Source organism: Lissotriton vulgaris, unplaced genomic scaffold (assembly GCF_964263255.1).
Source record: "Lissotriton vulgaris unplaced genomic scaffold, aLisVul1.2 SCAFFOLD_3958, whole genome shotgun sequence".
Classification (NCBI taxonomy): domain Eukaryota; kingdom Metazoa; phylum Chordata; class Amphibia; order Caudata; family Salamandridae; genus Lissotriton; species Lissotriton vulgaris.
Window position 1 is genome coordinate 3,800 of NW_028248795.1, and position 17,697 is coordinate 21,496.

At 44.3% G+C, this 17,697-nt stretch overlaps 1 pseudogene; it reads right to left on the reverse strand.

Annotated features, from left to right (window-relative positions):
• Positions 1-9,684: 9,684 nt before the first annotated feature.
• On the reverse strand, positions 9,685-10,956 carry LOC147663812 (uncharacterized; annotated as a pseudogene).
• Positions 10,957-17,697: the final 6,741 nt, after the last annotated feature.

Sequence of the window (17,697 nt, forward strand, 5' to 3'; positions counted from 1 at the left end):
TCGAGCGCTAGTTAAGTGCTGTGTCTTTGTCCTATTTAACAATGTCTCTACCGAATGCGGGACCATCACGATTAGTGTATTATTCATTACTAGTCCTGCAGACTGTCGAATAGAAACAGCTGCTGCTGCTGTGGCCCTTAAACAACTTGGCAACGCTCTTGCTACCGGATCCAAAGTTGACGAAAAATAGGCGCATGGCCGCTGTCTATCTCCGTATAACTGAGTCAGTACGGACAATGCACAGCCCTCCTTCTCGTGGACATATAATGTGAAAGGCTTACTGTAGTTGGGGTTACCTAACACAGGAGCCGAACATAATGCTGTGCGTAATTCGAGAAAACTTTTCTGACACTCGTCAGACCAAGGAATGGGATTGGGTGTATTTTTGCACGTTAGTGTCAATAAGGGTTTGGCTAATAGTGAAAAATTTGGAATCCACTGTCTACAGTACGATGTTATGCCCAAGAAAGCGCGTTCTTCTCTCTGCGTTCTTGGCACATGCAAATTTGCTATTGCCTGAATTCTTTCTGGGGTCAGTTTCCTCCCCTCCTTCGATAAGAGATGACCTAAGTAGGTCACTTCTTGTCGGCAATATTGAAGTTTGGAAAGTGACACCTTGTGATGCAGGTCACATAGATGACGCAGTAACGTCAACGTGGCCATTTTACAAATTTCCTCAGTATCTGCAGCGATGAGTAAATCGTCCACGTACTGTACGAGGGTGGAACCTTTGGGCAAAGCCATTGTGTCAAGCTGACTTTTCAGTGCTTGACTGTATATTGAGGGGCTTTCACAGTAGCCTTGAGGGGCGCGCTTAAAGCGGAAGCTGCGACCACCTAAACTAAAGGAAAAAATATCCCTGCTTTCCTCAGCAATCGGGATACTGAAGAAGGCATTCTTCAGGTCAATCACCGAAAACCAGGAGGCAGATGCTGGAATCATCGTCAATAAAGTTGTAATGTCGGGGACAACTGGGAATTGTGGCACTACTATCTTATTTACTTCTCTAAGATCAATCACGAATCTATACACAGGTGGCTGAGAAGGGTCAGTTAGTTTTAAAACAGGCAGAACAGGACTATTGCAAACATTTCCTCGTGTTTCTTCAATTACGTCTTTTTCAATCAACTCGTAAACAATCGCTAGCAAAGCTTTTTCGCCCTCATTGGATATTCGGTATTGGGGAATTTGTGGCATTTTGACATTCGACTTCAATGTTACAACATATGGTGGAATTTCTAAGAGACCTACATCATTCGGACCAGTAGCCCAAAGAATATCTGGGAGAAGTGCCAATTCTGCTGGAAGTGCATCTCTTGACAAATACATGGGAGAAACCACTTTCTTACCTAAAGTAAGTTGTACTCCTGAGGGGGAACAGTACAAAGTCGCATACAATCTTTTCAGTAAATCTAATCCTAGCAAATTTTCACCACAACCTGTTGTCAAAATAAGGGGTGCTTCGAATTCACAAGGACCAACAGAAAGAGATAACGGGTCAGAAATCGGATTTCTAACCGGGGCGCCAGAAAAACCTACGGAAACATTCATTTCGCCAGACAAAGGTGCGCCAGGGAGTTTGGAGTGCATAATAGAACTCTTTGTAGCACCAGTATCCAGCAGAAAAGGTTCTGACACACCCGATGTAATCACCTCAACGTAAGGTCCACTCTGATCTACTGGAACTGAAACAACTCCCTCTCCTTGTCTAAGGCTGTCCTAGCAATCGTTATTCTCCCACTGCTCATTTTCTGTGTAATACTCATCAACGTAGTATTGAGCTGTCCTGTCAGATACGTTATTTTGCTGATCAAACCTGTTCATAGAGTTTTGCGGTGGACGGGGACGTGCGTCCTGAGGGGCGTTTCCACGCCCTCTACGCGCTTGCTGACTACCACGACCTCTTACGCCAGAAAATCCATTTGCGCGTTGTGGTAGGGCAGGACAGTCATATTTGTAATGACCCTCTTGTTTGCAGTATAAACACTGATTAGGACCTACGCGGTTTTGATTGTAATCGAATCTCTGCAAGTTCCTCGGAGGCTGCTGAAAAGTGTTCTGATAGTGATTCGGACCATTATTATTTTTATTACCACCACCACGTGGCGGATAGGCTTGCTGTAGCAAAACCTTCGTTTTGAGTTCTCTAGTTTTCTTCTCTACTTTATCTTTCTCATCTTTGTCTCTATTCTCGTAGTACTGTGCGGTAGCTAGTATCTGGGCTGAAGATGAGACTGCCCAAGAACTTTCCGAATCCTTTAATTTCCTACACAAATCTGGAAGCAGATTGTGCACAAATTTATCGACAAACAATCTCTGACCACCTTCTGTGGTCATATCCTGACCGCTGTGGTCAATGAATGTTTCTTCAAATCTGGTGAAGAAATCTGAAACAGTTTCTTCTTTCTTCTGCTTGCATGCAGATAACTTATCCCAATTTACGCGTATTGCAGGCATTATCGTTTTCATGTAATCTATTATTCTACCAGGTAGTTCCGCTATCAGAGGCTCAGGCTTGGCACCACCGACTTGTCGAGCATCCGTAGCAGTAATATTAGCCCACGTGTCACCTAATTCTTGGTCATGATCTACATGACGAATTTTTCCCCATAACGGCTGTGGAACAACGTTCCTGAATAACATATCGATATCAGCCAAATTCATTATACATGACCCAGCAGTTTGCGACAATTCTTTATAGTACCCTGCAGGATTTTTACGCGGATCTGGTAGCGTTTGTTTGAGTGCTAAAACTTCAGCTCGCTTCCATGGGACGTGTACCCATACGCGGTGAAAGTGTGGCAGAATAGGTGGGACAGCTGTCGCGTCACCCTCTCTCCACTGTGGGGGAACTTCTCTCATAGGGTATTTTCGTGCCTTTTTCCTACTAGATGTACTAGATTCCGATGGTGACCCAGAACTGCTTCCCTTACTTCGATATGATAATAGCATTTCAACTGCTTTTTCCACATCGGGACCTACAATCATACCCTGTCCAAACTTAAACCTTATACGACACATCTCTTGTGGGAGGCAATCCTGATCATTGTCTTCTAAATCCTCGCAAAGAAAAACACACATCTGTTCGAACACATATCTCTGTGTCGCTGCTTCCCATTGATGAAAGACTTCCATGACAGACTGTAAATCATACTTTGCAGTGTCCATGACCCATTTCCGAGCTAAACTATTCAGTGAATCTCTCTCTTGATAATCAGGTAGTTGACTTCGCAACTGTCTTCTACTTATGTTAGGTGTGGTAAATAAATAATTAAATACCGGTTCTATTTTTGACTGGATACAATATAAACAGATAGCTCAATAAATAAGAGTCAAGATTCGAGGTAGCTAGAGTTAACAGGCTTTAATCAGGCATAAAGGACAGGAACAGGACAGCCTGCATGGGAATAGGATGGCAGCTGCCGGGGGCAGGAGAATAGTGCTAACATCAAATTAACAGTGCATTAGTATATATACTAAAACAATTACATTTCATTCAATACAGGAGGCGTAACAGTGGGCGTGTCTTGTAGCAGTCGCGAAAGATAAGGCATAAAGTGGGTGTAACAAGAGGCGTGTACATAGACATGTGGTATGAACGTCACAGAAGTGTCATGAATGGGGCGGAAACATGGAGGGGGCTACCTAAGGAGCTGGGACCTCTGACCTAGTGGTGCGCGCAAACGGGCAATGACGTGTTACCAGGGAGAACTGGGGGCTATGACTTCTGCACTAGAAGAGGAGACTAAAGTCTGCGGAGTCAGGGCGACATGTACCTAAAGCATATCTAGTATCTGGTGTTTGGAGAACATGTTGATAGAATCCAAAAGTTATCAGGGCGAAGGCTACTTGACACTAAGACTGGTGCATACATTATTCTAAATGTATTGTGTGTGCAAGGAATATTCTATGAACATTAATACAGTATTTCTCTTACATGGAGACAGAAAGGCTAGACCATGACGGAAATTATTGATGCGATTCAGTAGCTTAGGAATGCAGAGAAGGAGGGCTGGACTGATAACTAGAAGCATAACATACTCTTGGCAGACTGGGAGGCAGAGCCAGGCCGGGCCGGGCACTGTGAGGCAGGATGTAAGTGAAGGGTCAGGGATGCAGGTGGGGGCTGTATCGCTCCTCGGAGAGGGTTCAGGAGACAGGAGCTGAATCTGATGTCCGGGCCCTTTTGAGGCCTAGAAACGGGGCCTTTTACTGAATTATCGTGCACACTGTAAAATGTGGCAACGTAGGTTTACATAGGCCTAATATTCGTTGCTTTCACGGGAACTAGAAACTGGCATACTAGAGTTGGACACAACTAGGATTGCGTCTTTAAGCAATCATAAGGAGTACATATGCATATTAATCATGCACATATAACTTAGGATGTGGAACACGTAGGGACACAGAACATGGCAAAATTTACTTTTCCACATTCCCTCCTTGTGCCCTACGTTTCCATCAGGAAACATCAATATTCATGATACCATCTATCATTTCATATAGCATCATTTGCTCGTCTCGAATTGTCTTGGAACGGGACTTAGGACTAGGAATACAGGATGTAGCACAAATGCCGCAAATCGCAGGGCCACATTGTAAACAGAGGCAGCAACTGAATATGATCATTACTGCTATACCTAGGAATGACAATACTTTCCATCCCCAGACAGAAATTATACTCCAGAGCCAACCGGACCATGTCCAGGTGCCTGGATTCTGGTGTAACTGATGGGCAATTTTATGAAGTCTGGTTATAGCTGAATAAACAGACGGCGCGTTATTAGGAATGAAAATGCAGCAACTAGATCCGATGACTCTACATGCTCCTCCTCTATCGGCCAGTATGACGTCAAGAACGAGACGATTTTGGAGCACGACAAATCTCATAGCAGATTGCTCTTCGGTTAAGTTACCTAGAGCAGAAGTAGTCTCATTCACTACTGCTTCAAGGGTTCTGGTTAACCTACGTATTAGCTTACTATTCTGGACAGGGCCTATAAAGAAGAAGAAACCTTTATTGAAGTCTTGATACTGTTCTAGAGTAGTTTCAGTTTGATCGACAATCGGGGACTCAATCTCCCTTCTATGTCTAAGGTGTACTAGATGTGTGTTTCTATGATAATCAGATGGGGCTAGAAAAACTGGTGGCAGTAGGAAGGCAATGTAACATGTTCCATCCCAATCGAGGGGCAGACGAACATATGCGGTCTGACCACAAACAAAATAAGAATGACGTGAGGCCTTGAAAATAGATTTCCCACTGTCACTATACTTGACAATAATAGTACAATCACTATGTCCTACATGTGCGGAACCATTCTTTCTGACACATAATTCGCCTTTGACTGGTAATACTGAAATAGCAGGCAAATCTGGAGTGGTATCGGATTGAACATTCAGGACCATGAAATTCGAGGAATAATTACCTAAATCATATACTTCATTTTCTAGATCCAACCCTGTTCTATGGGGAAGACCTTGGTTATCTGGGAAACATGTTCTATTCAGAAGGGACATATCAGTTGAGGATGACGTTAACGTGGACCATGCTCCACACAAACCATTATGTGAAAACGGATAAGGAAAGAGTGGCAGAACTCCCTTCGGTGTCTGGAAAGGGGGGAGTCGACCACACACCCAACAATTAGTGGCATTGCTGGTCTGGTGTGAATAATGTAACATTCTGATAAAGGTATTATTTCGCATAGCAAGACGATAGGATAGCTCATGAGGAGGCAGATCACTAAATGTGTGCTCTACTGTAGTATTAGAAAACATATGTACATGTGACATTGGAAAACATAAATGAAAAGCATAACTTGTGCAGGAAACCATAAGACTCAAAAACATAAGAAATAACAAAGTAATGATGCATCTACTGCATAGATTTTTCCGATAACGGATTCTCTTAGAGTTTTGACTAACTCTCTCACTATGGGGGTCTATCTCATACATGTCAGAAACCTGTCTAACCGTTTCACCCGAGAGGGACTTAGACAATTAAACTGGCTGACTTATTTTACTAGACCGGAGTTTCTTTTTATACTCCTGTTGCGGAGTTTCCTCTGACTGGGGAACTTTGAGTTCAGAGTCTGTTTTTAGGCAGTCTTTAGAAATTGGACAGTCCTTAGCAAATGTCTTTTGTCGGAGTCCATGAAACTTCTTGATGTGGGACAGATGGACCCATCCTTTTCTTCCCTCCAGTTTGGCCGCAGTCCTGGTTGTGAGCAAGACCATACGAGGCTCCTTCCAACGGGGCTCCAGTGGACTTGAACGATCAAAATTCCGGACCAATACGAGGTTTCCTGGAACGATTTCATGCGGTTTCACCTCGGTGTTGTCTGGAAATGCGGCGGCAACCTGTGAACGACAAGAGTGTAGGGCAGACATCAAGGAAGCTAGGTAATCTGTCAGCATATTACCGGAAACGTCTGTAATACTGCGGGGTCTAGGTGTACCCCACATATTTGGGGGGCGGCCGAATACGACCTCATACGGGGACAGACCTGATCTGGAATGTGCAATCATCCTCATGTAGAATAAAGCAACTGGCAGGGCAACTAGCCAGTCTACACCTTTCTCTTTACAAACTTTGGCAATGCGGATTTTCAGAGTCTGATTATGTCTCTCTACGAGACCGGCTGCTTCAGGATGGCGCACACAATGGAACTTCCACTGGTACCCTAACAGAAGGGAAACATGCTTCATTAACTCAGATGAGAATGGCTGGCCGTTATCTGAATACACGACCCTAGGGAGTCCATAGCGGGGAAAGAACTCACGAACCAACTGCTTGGCAGTGGTCGCAGCTGTGTAATCTGGAACTGGATATGCTTCTGTCCACCTGGACAAAACGCATACAACTACGAGGACATACTTGAAACCTCGACATCGCTCCATCTGAATATAATCCATCTGGAGGACTTCAAAAGGGTGGTCAGGAGGTTGGAATCCACCTTGTTCCACCGGGACACTTTTACCTGGATTGAACTGACAACATTTCATACAGGTACGGACTTTCTGCTTGGCTGCAGCTCGTAAATGTTTGTTAAACCAAATGTTCTGGATACTGTCTAACATGGCTTTTTCTCCTAAATGTGCAGGACTATGTGCGGTATTAATAATGACTTGAACCATTGAGTCGGGGAGAAACCATGTGGCTTTTCCCTTCGTCAACCATCCTTGATCTGTCTGGACCCCTCCTTGTTTGGACCATTTCTTGATTTCATCAGGAGTAGCATGTAACTGTATGTCTATAACATCTTGTGTAGGGTCCTTAACTGTCATACAAGTAGTCTGTTCTGGAATGGGTGTCTGTGTTGTGTTAACTGGAATGTCTGGAGTCTGAGCTGTAAGCTTGGCTGTTCGATCTGCTAGATCATTACCTTGAGAAATAATGTCAGTAACTTTCGTATGTGCTTTGCACTTCATGATAGCGATAGCTGTCGGTAAATGTATTGCATCTAACAGAGCTTGAATGAGGAGACCATGCTGAATCTTGGTTCCATGAGAAGTCATGAAACCTCTCTCCTGCCAGAGTACTCCGAAGTCGTGTACGACTCCGAATGCATAACGTGAATCTGTATATATGTTTACTTTCAGGTTCTTGGCACGTATGCAGGCTTGGGTCAGAGCGACTAGCTCTGCTGCTTGAGCAGACAGGGTGTCAATACGGTGTGTCTCTATAACTTCAGTTTCAGTAGTCACTGCATACGCGGCTACTAGTTCTCCTGTACTTGTTCTCATACATGAACCATCCACATAAAGTGTCAGGTCGGGATCGGGTAATGCAATACCTGTCAGGTCTTGTCTTGGCTTTGTCATAGTGTTAACAACTTCCACACAATCATGTGTGGCAGGATTTGAATTAACTGACGGTAATAGTGTAGCTGGATTTAAAACGTTGCAGCGTCTGATTTCTATGTGTGGCTGGAACAGTGTCAGTTCATAACCTGTTAAACGTGCAATTGTCAAGTGCTGGGTCTGTGTTCGGTTTAAAAGAACTTCCACAGAGTGTGGAACTTGTACTGTCAGGGAGTGTCCTAACACTATGGAATCACTTTGTCTGATAGCTAGTGCCGTGGCTGCAACTGATTTGAGGCACGCAGGCAGAGCCTGGGCTACTGGATCTAATGTGCTAGAAAAATAAGCACAGGGCTTGTACTGTCCTGCTTGATCTTGTGTGAGAACAGATAATGCAGTACCTTCACGTTCTGTGACAAAAAGTGTAAAAGGCTTACTGTAGTTCGGTGTAGCTAGAACAGGAGCTTGGCATAAAGCTTTCTTTAACTCATTAAAAGCAAGTGTATGTTCGGATGTCCAAGGGAGAACAGTCGATACAGCTGTCTCCTGTGTCGTTAACTGTATCAGTGGTTTGGCTAGATATGCGTACTGAGGAATCCATTGTCAACAGTAAGAAGTGAGGCCGATAAAAGCTCGTACCTCCTTCTGGGTCTTGGGCTGCGGAAGACATGCTATTAACTGGATACGGTCAGGTGTCAACTGCCTACCCCTCTTGGACAGTAAGTGTCCTAAGTAGACCACTTGCTGGACACAGAATTGAAGCTTCGAAGGGGACACCTTGTGCCCCATCTCGGCTAAGAAATACAGAACTGTAAGTGACGCACGCTCGCAATCACGTTCAGAACGGGCTGTGATCAGTAGATCATCGACATACTGGAGCAGGGCAGTGTCAGTTGGCATGTGAATATTGTCTAGTTATCTCTTGAGTGCTTGACTGTAAATACTAGGGCTTTCTGTGAAACCTTGAGGAGCTCGTGTGAATTTATAGCTCCTTCTATTTAAACAGAAACCGAAAAGGAACTGACTGTCTGGATGAATGGGAACACTGAAAAATGCATTCTTGAGGTCGATAACTGTGAAGAACGTAGCTTCAGAATCAATGGCTGTCAATAGGGAAGAAATATCTGGGACTACTGGGTACTGAGGAATGATACATTTATTAAGTTCTCGAAGGTCAATCACTAATCGATATACTGGAGGTGCATTTGGATCAGTACGTTTCATGACTGGAATGATAGGAGAATTACATACATTGGAGTCAGTTTCTACAACCACTCCTTGAACAATAAGCTCGTCAATAATTTTGGATAAGGCTGCTACAGCCTCAGGTGGCAATCTGTACTGTCTGATTCGTGGCAAAACTATACCTTGTTTCAGAGTCACACGATGGGGTGTGATGTGCATACAACCAACATCAGTTGGACCTTGTGCCCATAGATGCTGTGGAACATTCAATAATCTTGGATCAAAATCACGTAGTACATAGTGACCTTTAAAGTCGCGGAGGAACAGGCGGACTCCCTCTGGGGAGCAGCATATAATTGCACCTAATTCTTTTAATGTCTTGATGCCTAATAAATTTTCTGGACATGACTTTGTAAGTAACAAATCAGTAGTTCGGGACAATGGACCTACTTCTAGAGTAACTGGTTTTGAAATTTCATTTACAATGGGCTTTCCTGAAAATCCAAGGGAAACATTTCTAGAGCCTGAGAGCGGAGCCCCTGGAACCTCGTCATGACTGATGGTAGTCCTACTTGCCCCTGTATCAATCAGAAACTTTCTGTCTTTCCCTAATACTTGACTGTGTACATAGGGACCCTCTTGATCTACAGGTATCTCGATGAGAGGCAAGCCTACCTCCCTCTCTAGGCTGTTTCATGAATACTGCTGGTATTCTGGATACTCGGACTGTGCATACTGGTACATCTGCTGTGTAACATGCTGTGTTGCAGCGATAGGCTGCGGTATTGTAACTGTCTGTTGTGCATTCTGTGGTAACTGGGAAGTCTGTGAAACTTGTTCTTGTCTAGGCGGACGTGGTCTCTCTTTAGTCTTACCAGTAGCTATATTGTGTTTCAGAACTGCACACTCGTTTATAAAATGACCTGGCTGTTTACAATAATTGCAGGTCCCTTTAACGGGAGCTGCAGGATGACTGGCTTGATTCGTACCCCTCTTCTGACTGTCTTGGGGAACAGATTGTGCAACTAATACTTTCATTTTCGTGTCTTTCATACGTCTCCTTTCGTGTTCTTGTTCCTCCCTGATTCTGTTCTGGTGCTACTGGAGCATCTGTAGCATCTGTGACGGAGTATTAGCTTGCCATGTACTTTCGACTTTTAAAACTCGATTTTTAACTTGTGGGCTTGAATTCTCGACTAGTTTAGTGACAAAAATATGAGGGTATGACTCGCTACTTGTCTTCAAACCACTATTAATAATAAAACATTTCTCGAATCTAGAATAAAAATCACTAGTATCTTCGTCTTGTTTCTGTTTGCAGGCTGAGATAGCATCCCAGTCTTCCTTTTTCGTGGCTAGTAATCTTGGCAAAACTTGTATTAACAGTTCGGGCAATTCTTTACATTTATCCCCAAGACCGGTACCTGGTACTCGTGTATTATCTTCAGCTTCTAGGGCTGTCCAATCTATCTTTTTCTCTCCCACCTCCCATTCTTTTTCTTTGAGTTTCTCATATATGCCCGCAGGCAACAGGACCTTTAACATTTTAATGATATCAGGATACGTGTATTCTCCCATACGGAGCATGTCCTTTAATTCTCGATGGAACCCTGCTGGATCTTTATCATGACAGGGAATTAACTTTTTCATTTCTAAGAGTTCCATCTTTGTGATGGGGGTGTAAACAAACACTCGTTCTAGACCACCACCCTCTTTCTTGACTGGATGTACTTCTCGTAACGGATTCTGTCTGTCTATGTAGAATGATTTACTTTCTGGGGGTGAGACATGAACAAAATGCGGGTTCAGGAACGTTCGGTATTTGTGGCGCTGTTCTAGAATGACACTAATTAAATCGGTACCTAGACCTTTCCATCTGTACTGTAGTAACTCGTTTAATACATCATGTAGCGGACCTGGATCGGAATGCTGATCCTCATACAGTGTGATGAGGTGCTGGGTCATATACATACCCACCAGTCGCTGCTCGGCTGGGGGCAGTTTCAGAAACATTTGTGCCACTATTTCGTCTGCAAAAGTGGTAGAATCAGTAGTCCACCGGACTGCTGATCGGGCTAGTTCTTGTTCACGCATAGTACTAAGTTCACCATAACCTATTCGTGATTTCAGAATGTGATCGGTAGCTTGGAATACTTGTTCTAGGGAACATTGTTCTGGTACTGGAGTGGGAACAGTTTTCTTGTAGTCTGGACGTGAATGTCTGTCGGAAAGTCTAGTTCTACCTACATACGCTATTCTGGAAGGATTCTCGTCGTCTACCTCTTCCGTAGAAGAGTCATTTTCTTTCTCGGTTGCTTGTATTGCTTCTCGTTTCTCGTGTAACTTTATTATTTCTTTTCGGATTTTCTTGTACATACTCTCTATAAAGTTCTGTGTCTTGTGTCTTCCCTCGGCTATATGGTCACTCCACCTAGTCAGGACTTTCATTTCTTCTGGATCTTTTCCTGGATAATCTTGTTCTCTTATTAAACAGTTAATTAAGAACTTTAAAAGCATGAGCTGAGTCTCGACTTTTCTCTGAACCATGGCTTCGCGAATACTTTCTGGATCTCTTCCTGTACGGATAAAACGATATATTCTGTCTAGATATTCTTTCATATTGGGCAGGGTGTCCAAATAGTCGGTCACCCTTCTTAAACGTAATGAATATATGACCATGTGGCCATCGCCTGAAACTGGATCATAACGACATTCAGTAAGTGCTCGCTTGATATCTGTGAAGGTATGAACTTTTGGCGTACGCTGTAACGCTAGTTCATGTAGCGTCATACGTCTGTGTTGAGGCGGGGTACGAGGAGAACCTCCCCCCGCGGCTCCTAAACTGGAATCGTCGGTGTGCACTGTAAGTGCTGGCAGAGTGACTGGTAGAACGGGTACATGTACTGTAGGCTGGACCGGGGGTGCTGTAACATTAACTGGACCCACAGGACCAGTGGCTGGAGGAACAGGAATTACATTATTTACAAGAGCTGGCGGGACAGGATTTGCATATTCTGGGACTGTGTCGTCCAAATAGGACGAGAGAAAAATATCAGCTGCGGTCGGTTTATGACGTAGCTTAGTCGGAACTAGTGATGGCGGAAAATTACTGGATGCTTCCGGGGTTGCTTTTGGCAAGCCCTCGGCAAGAAGAGGGTACATACCCTTAACAAGGGCATTTCTCTGTCTGTCTGACTGTTCTGCTTTGACTCGTTCACCTATTTCGATTAATTCCCTTTCTTGGGCTTTCTCTGAGCATTCTCTACTTAATTCTGTTTTTCTGAATTCTTTTTCGGTTCTTTTATGAGATTCTTTGCGCCATAACTCGATAGCATCTTTCTGGGACTGTCTGGATTTCTTTTTCCATAATGCTTCTTCTACTCGCATGATGCACTCGGCATCCCATGTGCCTGATACAGGCCATCTATATTTCTCTTCGAGATGTCTGGTATAATCAGACCATAAGTCTAGATATATTATGGCACTTAAGCCATGCTTGTGATACATAAAATGTCCTGGACTGTCCCTAGGAGGGACAGGGACTGCTTCCTCGAGCAGCCCTTTTCTGGTTTTTAACTGACGTAATTTAGAGAACAGAGGCATTCTTTTATGCTAGAATCTGAACACAATACAATACACGATAAACACAATAATAACTGGAGAAAACAAATCATTCATACCACGACATTGAAAACACATTAATAAACATTTAAAATAACAGTTCGGACAGAATATTACCTGGAATACTGAGAACAGAACACATGAATTTCTCGAGAACGGAACTTACTAGAGTTACTAGATGCACTGCTGAAACAGTACGAAACATACCGGTCCCATAAAGAGACACGTCAGGACCCGCATCCACCTAGGTGGACACTTCGTGTTGGATCTGTGTACCCAAACCCACGGACCAGAGACAAATTAATTGACCCTGTCTGGATACTACCCCAGCAACGGTACTCACCGGGCAGCAAGAATGGAAGGCCTCGGACTGGACTGGACTGCTACGACGACGGACTACGAACTTCGGACTTCAGTTACGGGTGGGCCTCCGGATACCTCGGACCTTGTACTCTCGGCTTGGGCTCTGGTCGGGACTCGCCGCGTTCCTCCACCGCCTCGTCTGGATGCTGGACCGCAACCTCCGTCTCCTCCGTGGGCCTGAGGGATACTTGAAGCAGAAATATCTGCACGTGCACGGTATGGTTCCGTCACGGCTGCAGAGGGTCAGAGGGCTCGCGTGGCTTCTCCGGCGCGTGGGGAAAGGGCAAGTCCCTGTTCGGGCGCCATTATGTGGTAAATAAATAATTAAATACCGGTTCTATTTTTGACTGGATACAATATAAACAGATAGCTCAATAAATAAGAGTCAAGATTCGAGGCAGCTAGAGTTAACAGGCTTTAATCAGGCATAAAGGACAGGAACAGGACAGCCTGCATGGGAATAGGATGGCAGCTGCCGGGGGCAGGAGAATAGTGCTAACATCAAATTAACAGTGCATTAGTATATATACTAAAACAATTACATTTCATTCAATACAGGAGGCGTAACAGTGGGCGTGTCTTGTAGCAGTCGCGAAAGATAAGGCATAAAGTGGGTGTAACAAGAGGCGTGTACATAGACATGTGGTATGAACGTCACAGAAGTGTCATGAATGGGGCGGAAACATGGAGGGGGCTACCTAAGGAGCTGGGACCTCTGACCTAGTGGTGCGCGCAAACGGGCAATGACGTGTTACCAGGGAGAACTGGGGGCTATGACTTCTGCACTAGAAGAGGAGACTAAAGTCTGCGGAGTCAGGGCGACATGTACCTAAAGCATATCTAGTATCTGGTGTTTGGAGAACATGTTGATAGAATCCAAAAGTTATCAGGGCGAAGGCTACTTGACACTAAGACTGGTGCATACATTATTCTAAATGTATTGTGTGTGCGAGGAATATTCTATGAACATTAATACAGTATTTCTCTTACATGGAGACAGAAAGGCTAGACCATGACGGAAATTATTGATGCGATTCAGTAGCTTAGGAATGCAGAGAAGGAGGGCTGGACTGATAACTAGAAGCATAACATACTCTTGGCAGACTGGGAGGCAGAGCCAGGCCGGGCCGGGCACTGTGAGGCAGGAAGTAAGTGAAGGGTCAGGGATGCAGGTGGGGGCTGTATCGCTCCTCGGAGAGGGTTCAGGAGACAGGAGCTGAATCTGATGTCCGGGCCCTTTTGAGGCCTAGAAACGGGGCCTTTTACTGAATTATCGTGCACACTGTAAAATGTGGCAACGTAGGTTTACATAGGCCTAATATTCGTTGCTTTCACGGGAACTAGAAACTGGCATACTAGAGTTGGACACAACTAGGATTGCGTCTTTAATCGATCATAAGGAGTTCATATGCATATTAATCATGCACATATAACTTAGGATGTGGAACACGTAGGGACACAGAACATGGCAAAATGTACTTTTCCACATAGGGGTCGTAGCAGGCGACCCGAAAAGAGGTAAAAGAAGATTAGTAACAGGGCTGGCCATTTTCTGCCGAAGGGAAGGTGAAACTGAAGGACATACAGATGAAAAAACGGGGTGAGATAAGACGGGGGTAGAGATGGCAGAAGAGGTATCAGCAATAATAGATGTGGTACTAGGCAAAATCATAGAGGGGGCATTAGGAAATGTAGAAAACACAGTAGGTGAAATCGTAGAAAACACAGGTGAAACAGAAGTGGTCGGTGGGCCTGGAGGAGGCTGCACCGAAGAGGTAGGAGCCAGCTGAAGAACAGCTGGTGGGTGCTGTGGAAGAGCCAGAGTCGCAGCTTGTGCAACTAAAGGTTGCTGGGGTGCTGTAGCATTCTGCGCATAGGGGGGTGGTGAAGTTAATAATTGCGACATTAATTGGTCTTTTTCACGCTCTTTTGCTGTCTCTTGCTGAAGAAACGGCAAAACTGGATAACACTTATCTATTGCCAGTTTACGTTGCCTGTGCAACTGTTCATTTATCTGCTCTTCCTCATTATCTTTAAACTGCACGGCAGCTTGCATTACTGAAAGTCTCCCTTCTCTCTTATTCTTCTTAGCTAATTTAACTTCTTTTTGTTTGGCTTCTTTGCGCCATAAGCGGAAAGAGTCAAACATCGCCGGCCGGGCTTTCTTTTTGAAGAGCTTAACTTCAAGGTTGTCTAAGATTTCAGAATCAAAGCTACCATATTGGGGCCATTGTAAGGCACCATCTTTCCTAGTGTATTTAATCCATACCTCGTTGTAAACGATGGGGCCTACCCCATGTTTAACGTATAGCTCGTAAGTTGGAGTTCCAACTGGAGGAACCGGACATGAGTCCTCCAATCGGGAGTCCCTATTATTACTACCAAGACAAAACCAATTCCCGAGTCTAAGACTAGGCATCCTTTCCCTCTAGTCTAGTTCCAAAACTTCAAAGGATTTATCGATTACGATATTTCTCGTGAAAACACGAGTCCTTCGGTTATGGTGCTTGCAAGTACCAATAAAACCTTATGTATCTCCAAGATACCACAAAGTAAGTCCAACTAAGGACTGGGAGACGCTCCACTTATACTTAACTGAAAATATCGATGGCTTCACCAGAAGACTCGTCTCAGCGTTTCGCTCTACCGAAAATTTCAAGGGTCCAACATCAGGGCGATAGCCAGGGCAGCAGTCCTTGTAGCCGTCGGGAAGCGGGGAACCTCGCAGTAAAGACCTTCAGACCACGTCGACATGCAGGGGTCGATGAGGTGGTGGGCCCTCCTCCGGAATTTTCACACGAAGCTCCTCACCATCTTCAGGCTGATTGGTACCACTGGAATCGCCCCAAACGTGGGCGCCAATTGAGGTACTGGGTTTTTAAGAACCGGCAAAGAACCGGCAACCCAGCGGTGCCAGGGGATCAACACACCAGAGACCTCGGGTTCTCCTGAGTCAGACCTACAGAAACTTCAGAGTCTTCCAGGTGGAGTCAAAGATTCGTTTATTGGCTGCAACCAAGGTGACAGGGTCCTAGAAGTACAAAGCAAGTATATTCAGGAGACTGCACACTTTTACGAAGTCAGGCTTCTCTTCTTATACATAGTATTCAGCCTTGGGCAAGACATTCCTTGGATTCGTGGTATTTCATTTACGGTTACTGATTACAAAAGAAAAGCAGAGTCATAATGACATGTACATATTTCACGTCGTGCTGCCCATAACAAATCATCAGGCAAGGCCCAACATTTCATCAGATATCGCTGGACCCCTAATAAAAATGGTCACCTCCCCATCATATAGCAAGTGAAGAAAAGGAGTGGAGAAAGATGTGAGCGAGATATGGCAGGTGTTCGCGCTGAAATGGTTTTATGGCTGGTTGAGCCTAGATGCTATCTTGCTCGGCCACTGGGAGGGGACTGACCTAACGAGTTCGGCCTGGGGCAATGGTTCTAACTTGTACTGGGGTCAGGAAGAAGTCGATTAAGGAGTATGTGTCCTTGTGGAATCAAATCAACTGGATTAAGGCCTATGTAAAGGGCAACATGCAGCTAAGGGTTTTAGAAGGTAAATGACGATTTCGAGGTGACATCGTCACTCGAATACGCCGAAAATACATGTACTTGATGTACTCGTCATTCTCGGTCTTTTGATACCAAATTCGTTCTATTTCGACGAAGTTTTTATTCTCGAGTCTAGTACTATTATATGAATCCAGATTTTTCAGTACCACAACCATCATACCAAAATTTACATTCCTATTTAATGCGATACCGTTAGAGTTTGAGAAAAAGGCATTAGTCCAGGCACAGAGAGAGATCACAAGTTTTATATGGGCTGCGAAAAGCACGAGGATTTCTTGGAAGAAAATAAGAAGGGAGAAGAAAGATGGAGGACTGGCTAGCCCGGATTTGGTGGAATATTGCAGAGCCTTTCAATTTAAGAACATTAGAGAACTTCTAATGAGTCACGAAAATTACCCGAGGTACTTACAAGCGATCACGGAATCAGAAGATCATGTCTTGTTTAAGTACGGACATCCCAAGTACTTTAAAAAAATAAAACTAAAGATCTTAAGGGATGCAACAAAGATGTGGTCACAAATCAGGGGAATCCTGAAAATCTCGTACTATAGCAAAATGGCTCCTATATGGAGTTCGCCAGGAACCCCTGAATGTTTTAAAGATACATTAGTACTCCCCCTAAAAAGAGCCAACGTAAAGTATTGGGGGCAAATACTAAACGGATCCAATCTGAAATCATGGTCAGAGTTTCAAGAGTTGACAAACAATACACTATCCAAATTAAAATTTTACCAAATCCTAAGCTGGTCTAAGACACTACCAAATAACAACAATGGAAATGAAAAAATGGAAAAAGAAATGGTTAAAACACCAATTTGGGGGTGTTCTAGATTGTTGGGATTGGGTTTAGGGGCCTGGGAGCACTGCTGGGAAGGTCTAATTTTGTCTCAAAATAGCAGTTTGGGCGTAGGTTGAGAGGAAAGGGGAATTAGGCCCTGTTTCTGAGGTGCATTTTTGCCATTGGCTTAGATTGGCGGCCTGCAAGGTAGCAGTATTGCGTATTTTTGGTGGGCAATTTGGGGGTGTTCTAGATTGTTGGGAGTGGGTTTAGGGGCCTGGGAGCACTGCTGGGAAGGTCTAATTTTGTCTCAAAATAGCAGTTTGGGCGTAGGTTGAGGGGAAAGGGGAATTAGGCCCTGT